At 42.0% G+C, this 6,000-nt stretch overlaps 1 long non-coding RNA gene across 1 annotated transcript in view; it reads right to left on the bottom strand.

Annotated features, from left to right (window-relative positions):
• Nucleotides 1-5,235, bottom strand: part of LOC107520735 — a 369,941-nt gene extending 364,706 nt beyond the window's left edge. The window contains exon 1 of the long non-coding RNA XR_004952773.1: nt 5,109-5,235. This is a non-coding gene — a long non-coding RNA (uncharacterized LOC107520735). The remainder of the gene's footprint in view (nt 1-5,108) is intronic.
• Nucleotides 5,236-6,000: the final 765 nt, after the last annotated feature.

Here is a 6,000-nt window from a genome sequence, read left to right on the forward strand (position 1 = left end):
ACTTATAGGGTTTTGAAAAAGGCACAGGAGGGGATTTTTTTGAATAACATTTTACTGACTTTCTAAATAGCTGTTACTGTTACTAAAATGTTACTATTACCCCTATCCCTGCACTTTGCACACAGGTTTTTTTTTTCTATAAAAAGATTGCATTGTGCCTGCCTGATATGTCTAAAGGCAAAGGGTTATTATGAGATTACAGAGAAAAATGTTCATGATTGTTCACCAGCTCAATCTGAGGCCTTGACCAAGTTGTTGAATTTGTCCTTCAACTTCACATTTTAAAGAAATGTAAAAGAATGCAATTTGAACCAAAGGGATGCTCTCACTAAATGTTGATGTGGATGCACATGAGGGTTCGAATCTGTTATAGCACTCCCCATAATTTTTAAATCTATTTTTATTGCATGGTACTTTTATCTGACTAGTCACAGACATAAGGTTATTGCAAACCATGTTTTCAGTTGCCATAGTACTTTCTATTTTAAAGAAGTAAATGCAACTCCCTCTTTAATGAAAACATTTTTCTCCAAGAAATAGTAGCTATATGATGTACTACATGTCCTACTAATGTCTGCTTGGTGGGGGAAATTCTAGAAGAACCAGAAAGAAGGGAGGTTTGAAATTTCTTCGCCTTCCTTCAATTCCATCAGTCACCGTTGTCCTCTAACTTTCATAGGAATCATAATTAACATTTCTATAATTTGTTGGTTACATATAAGTATCATGAAAGATGTCTATCCTTAATTTTGAAAGAAAATACGTCCAGATATACAGAAGGAAGTCAGAAATAGGACTGTGTGCTGGTCCTTGACCTAGATTCTTCTTTGTCACCTTGCCTGGACAAGGCACCATGAGTACCCCTGTACAGCTTGGCAGCAGGCCTTACATGGCTCCTTTGCTTGGAACACATCACTGAGATCTAGCAGTTCGCTAGCAAGAGAGTGTCGAGGTAGCCAAAACCCCCAAGAGGACACACTTCAGTTGTCTGCTCCATCTGCTGCCAGCACTCTGAGCTACCAATCCCGAAACCCCAATTCTACGCTTCTGTGGGACTGGAGTTGGGAGTGTTCAGCTTCTGACTGTGCCTGAATTGGTAACTAGTATAACTAGCCACTCCCTCACCCATTTTTCCTTTCTCACGCCAAGGTCTGCTTCCCATGTTCAGACACAAGGCAGTCAGGGAAGGCTGCAGTTTTTCGGAATGATCAGTCAGGAAGTCTGTTCTGCAGCTGAGTGCTGGAAACTCTTTGGGCCACACAAGGCCACTGACGGTGTCCAGGAGATTCCTACTGCACTTCAACTTCCTTAAACCATCTGACTCCTCCATCCCACTTACAAGCATAGTTTCTCAATAACAATGTCAAGGGACAGAGGGATTCAAGAGAAAATTAAAGCTTTCAACTATAACCAAAACCCCTGACTCACAAATGGAGATTCAGAAGATAAAAGAGTCATGAGGCCACATGGCAGAATTAGACCAATGCTGGAGATAAGTGTTCTCAGGGTTCCCCCTTGAAGACTGTGGCCTGGTCTTGGCTCCTCCAGTTTTAGAAAAGCTATAGGAACTGAGTGAGATAAGAGCTAGAGAGCTGATTTCCAGAGGGAGCATGGCAGGGAATGGAGATATTGAAAGAAAATAGAGATGGTAAGTGAAAAAGTTTCCATAGTTTACTGTGTGATTCTACGTCTGCTGTGACATCTTTAGTAAAGTTCTCATCACATACTACCATTTTGTGGAAGAGGAGTCTTCAACAGAACATGATGTGGAGTTGAGTCCTACATCCAGGTTTGTTCAGGGCAAAGCAAGAGATGCAGAAGCCAGACCACGTGATATCACTTAAATGTGGAATATAAACCTAAAAGCAACCAATGAACAGGACAGAGACTCATAGACATGGACAATAGACTAGTGGTTACAAGATGGGAGGGGGTGGTAGGGGAAGGGGATGTAGACGGGGTAAAGGGGGTCAAATATGTGGTGACAGAAAGAAATCTAACTATGGGAGGTGAACACAGTGTAAATATATATATATATACCTTATTGTTAAATTGTACAGCTGAAACTTATTGGATTTTGTTAACCAATGTCACCACAATTAATTAATTAATTTCAAAAACCAACATTAAAAAACTAAAAAAATAAAAATAATGAATGAATGAATGAATGAACAAATGAGATGCAGAAGCTAGAAACAAAGTTGAAATTCACATTTTGGTTACACAAAGAAATAGAAAGAGTACCGATTGGAAAGGAAGAAATCTCTACTTCATGCCATTGACATTGGTAGAAGTAATTTGCATATACACGGGAATCTCTGGACCAGGTTGCAGCAGCCATCTAGAGTGTCCCTCTGCACCCTGACAATAAGTATGTACATTAAGGCAAATTCCCACTCCTGGTGGGGAGGACCGAGTCTTTATTGTATACCCCAGAAAACTCAGGGTCACATTTCTGTGTGATCCATCTGCTGGGCCTCATCTGCTAGCTCATCTTATTCTGCCCTTTAGTTTCCCTGGAAGATGAATGTGTAGACGCTCAAGGCACCAGATTGTCACAGTCCTTCTTTTCAAGCCAAACATCTGGGTATTTCTAGATGTTCAGCAAATATTCTTGGAATTCCTCTGTGTTTTCAAAACTGTTTTGAAACCAAACATGAGTGGAGATATGCCATGCCTGTCTTTTCCCCAGCACTCTGCCTCTGAGACTTATCGGTCTGGTCCAGCTGCACCTGCAGAGAAAACGTGCTCTGGGCTTCCATTGAAGAGCTCTCTCAACTCTGCCCCCACTGTGGGTCTGAAATGCAGGTCTCATCAAACCTATACCTTTTCTAAAGCATCTGTGGTAGGCAGAATAATAGTGCCCCCTTTCCAAAGATAGCTATTTCCTAATCCCTAAAACCTGTGGCTATGTTAGGATATATGGCAAAAGGGATTTTGCAGATGTGATTAAGTTAAAGATCTTGAGATGGGAGATTATTCTGAATTATCTAGAAGTCGGATTATCTGGTGAGCCCACTAAAATAACAATAAGAATCCATATTAAATGAAAGGGGCAAGAGGTTCAGAGTTGGTGAGGTGATGTGAATTCCAGTGATGTAAAGAAGGGCCACAAAAAAAGGGGATGCAGGCAGCCTCTAGAAGCTGGAAAAGGTGAGGAAACGAGTTCTCCCCTAGACCTTCCAGAAGAGACCAGCCCTTGACTTTAACTCAGTAAAACCTAATGTGAACTTCTTACATCCAGAATTGTAAGAAAATAAATTTATGTTGTTTTAAGCCACATAATTTGTGGTAGTTTGTGACAGCAGCAACAGGAAATGAATACAGCATCTAGGCAGGCATGTGAACTTGGGAAACACTATCAGCTAACAGAAGGAAACAGGATGAACAAAAATACTTAATGCTATTTGCCCATCTACTTAGTGCCTGGGCACTTGACGTGCATAATCTCATGGACTTTTTGTAAGAACTCAGTTAATTTATTCCATTTCTCAGACAAAGAAACTGAGCTTTAAAAGCGAAAAAAAAGTTGCTCAGGATCTTATAGTTACTATGTAGTGAAGCCAAAATTTCATCATCTCTGTCTGACTCTAAAGCCCCGGCCTATAGTATACTATGTTTCACCTTAAAAAACGAAAAGAACAATATTCGTACATTCCACAAACATTTATTCAGTGACTATTAAATGTCAAACCTTGCACGGGGCATTGAGGATGCTTTAATGAATAAGACACAACGTAGTTCTTGCCCTTAGCAGAATTTACAATCTAGGTTGTGGGGGGTGGGGGGAAAGAGGCAGGCAATGAAACATGCACATATAATTACAACAGTGAGCACTGCTATGATGGAAATAGGGAATTATGAGCTACAAGAATGTGTAATAGGAAATTTATTACCTCAGGGGAGCAAGCGAGTTTTGGATTCCAATTTGAAGGCTGCAAAGGAGTTACTCACTGTGGCATCTCCCAACTAATACTGCTTCATTGACCCTCCTTCCACAGCTACATCATGGAACCTGGCAGGTGAGGGTACATAAGTTTCGGAACACACACTATTGGTCCCACGTGGTAAGAAAGAGTCCCACAGAACTACACTCCCCTTCCAAGATCAGATGGGGTCAGGCTTCAGGCCCAGTTCCAGGCTAAAAGAATTCTGATTTATGGTGGATGGCCCATTGGTGACACCTACCTCATGAAGGCAGTTCCCAAAAGCCTCACTCCTCCCATCTTACCCGCCCGTCTGCACCGGAGGCATTCATACCCTCTAGCACCCAGTTTTCGATCTTAAATCTTGCTAAGATTATATCTAAGCCATCCTCCTCACCTTTCTACTCACCTAAGCCTCATCCTTGGCCTCATCCAACTCCTGTTTAGCCACTCAGTGACTTAGGAACCTGGTGGGGATGCTGACCTGCTTAGGCCAATCCTACCCATTTCCACTGATGAATGGTCCTCCTATATCTAGAATAAGTATCTTTGCTGACCTATTGATGCAGTTTCCAGTAGGATCCAAATAGCATGAAAAAACAATAAAAGCTAATGCAATGAGTGGACTCCTCTGCAGCAAAGTAAAGACCTCTCCTCACAAGAACAAATGGACGCCTCTGCTGAAAAGCAGTGAATGTTTACACCTAAGAATGAGTGTGGCTAGCAGTGTAGAATAGTATGAAGTGCTTGGGCTTCAAATCCTGGCTGACCTGGGTTCCAAACCCCATTCTGCCACTAACTAGTGCAAAGCCTTAAAGCTGAGATGGAGCTGACTGTTCTTTCTTTCACCTTCTTGGTCACCGGGGTAAAGTAATTGGATCTGACTGGCCAGGCATTGCCTTCCTCCTTTTTCCACCCCATTTGCATCCTGCTGGAAGTCCCACCAAGAGCTCAAAGAAAACAATTCTCCCAGATAAAAGAGGACCATTCTATTTCTTCTATCAGTGCAGAGTAGCCTTAGTTGCCTACTTAAACTGTCTGAAGCTTGGTTTCCAATTTATAAAATGAGGATAGGCCTGGTATGAGGCCTACGTGGAAGGCCTGGTATGAGGCTAAAATGAGAGGGTATCTAAAGGGTCTTATATTTCAGAGGTGCCCTTTGTAGTCAGATCTTATACTTACATTTCCAGCAGAGCGAAGTGGATTCCATGGACGATTTTCCACCTTAAATACCACCAACCTGACAAGAGGTGCTCTTCTAGAATGCAGTAAATCAAGGGAACCTGGTGGGTAACTGTTGCTAGTAGGCAGTATGTGCAGTGTTATACACAGGGAGCCACGGGAGGACAAGCCCCACCCTCTGAGGCCAAAGCTAGCACAAATCAGCATGTGCTAGGGGAGATAACACTCAGGGAGAAGAAACATCTTGCTTACAGCTTAGGGGATTTCTAAAGCATCCATCAAAAGCCCAGACTATCTCCTGGGAACTAGAATATAAATGTGAAGATGTAATTTACTCAATTGCATGGTGACTAGATTGTCTGAAGCAGCTATGTAGCAACAGATGGGTGAAGCCTGCTTAGAGCCAACCCAAAGAAGCCAAAGAATTAGACTGAATCCTGGGTATATGGCCTTGCCCAAGCCCAGGGGTTCTGGTGTTTGACAAAATAATTCTTATTTCAGTGCTGGTATCATCAGGATATAACAGCTAATGACACTGAACCATGGAGGCCATCAGGTTTCTTCTCCTCTAACTCTATGCACACCAAGTCACTTTCTCATGGAAGCTTTGCTACCTTGTGTACGGTTTCCTAAAGGGCAGAGCTTGGGGCCATATTTTTCAATTTAAATTACATAGTTGCATTGTGGTCTATACTCTTAGGGTCTCTTCAGCAAGAATTAGTTTTCTCTTTTAGGCTTCACACTTAATTCTTGAGTGTCTTGACTCAGTCAGCCCAGTAACTATTTCTTCCCAGTTATTCTCCTGAACTCCTTTCATCAGCTGCCATTTGGTGACTATTTGTGGTTCATTCGTCCTAAAATAATTTTCTCTCAGTCTATTTGATATACAGTT

The sequence above is a fragment of the Rousettus aegyptiacus genome, unplaced genomic scaffold, assembly GCF_014176215.1.
Source record: "Rousettus aegyptiacus isolate mRouAeg1 unplaced genomic scaffold, mRouAeg1.p scaffold_m13_p_9, whole genome shotgun sequence".
In the NCBI taxonomy this organism is placed as follows: domain Eukaryota; kingdom Metazoa; phylum Chordata; class Mammalia; order Chiroptera; family Pteropodidae; genus Rousettus; species Rousettus aegyptiacus.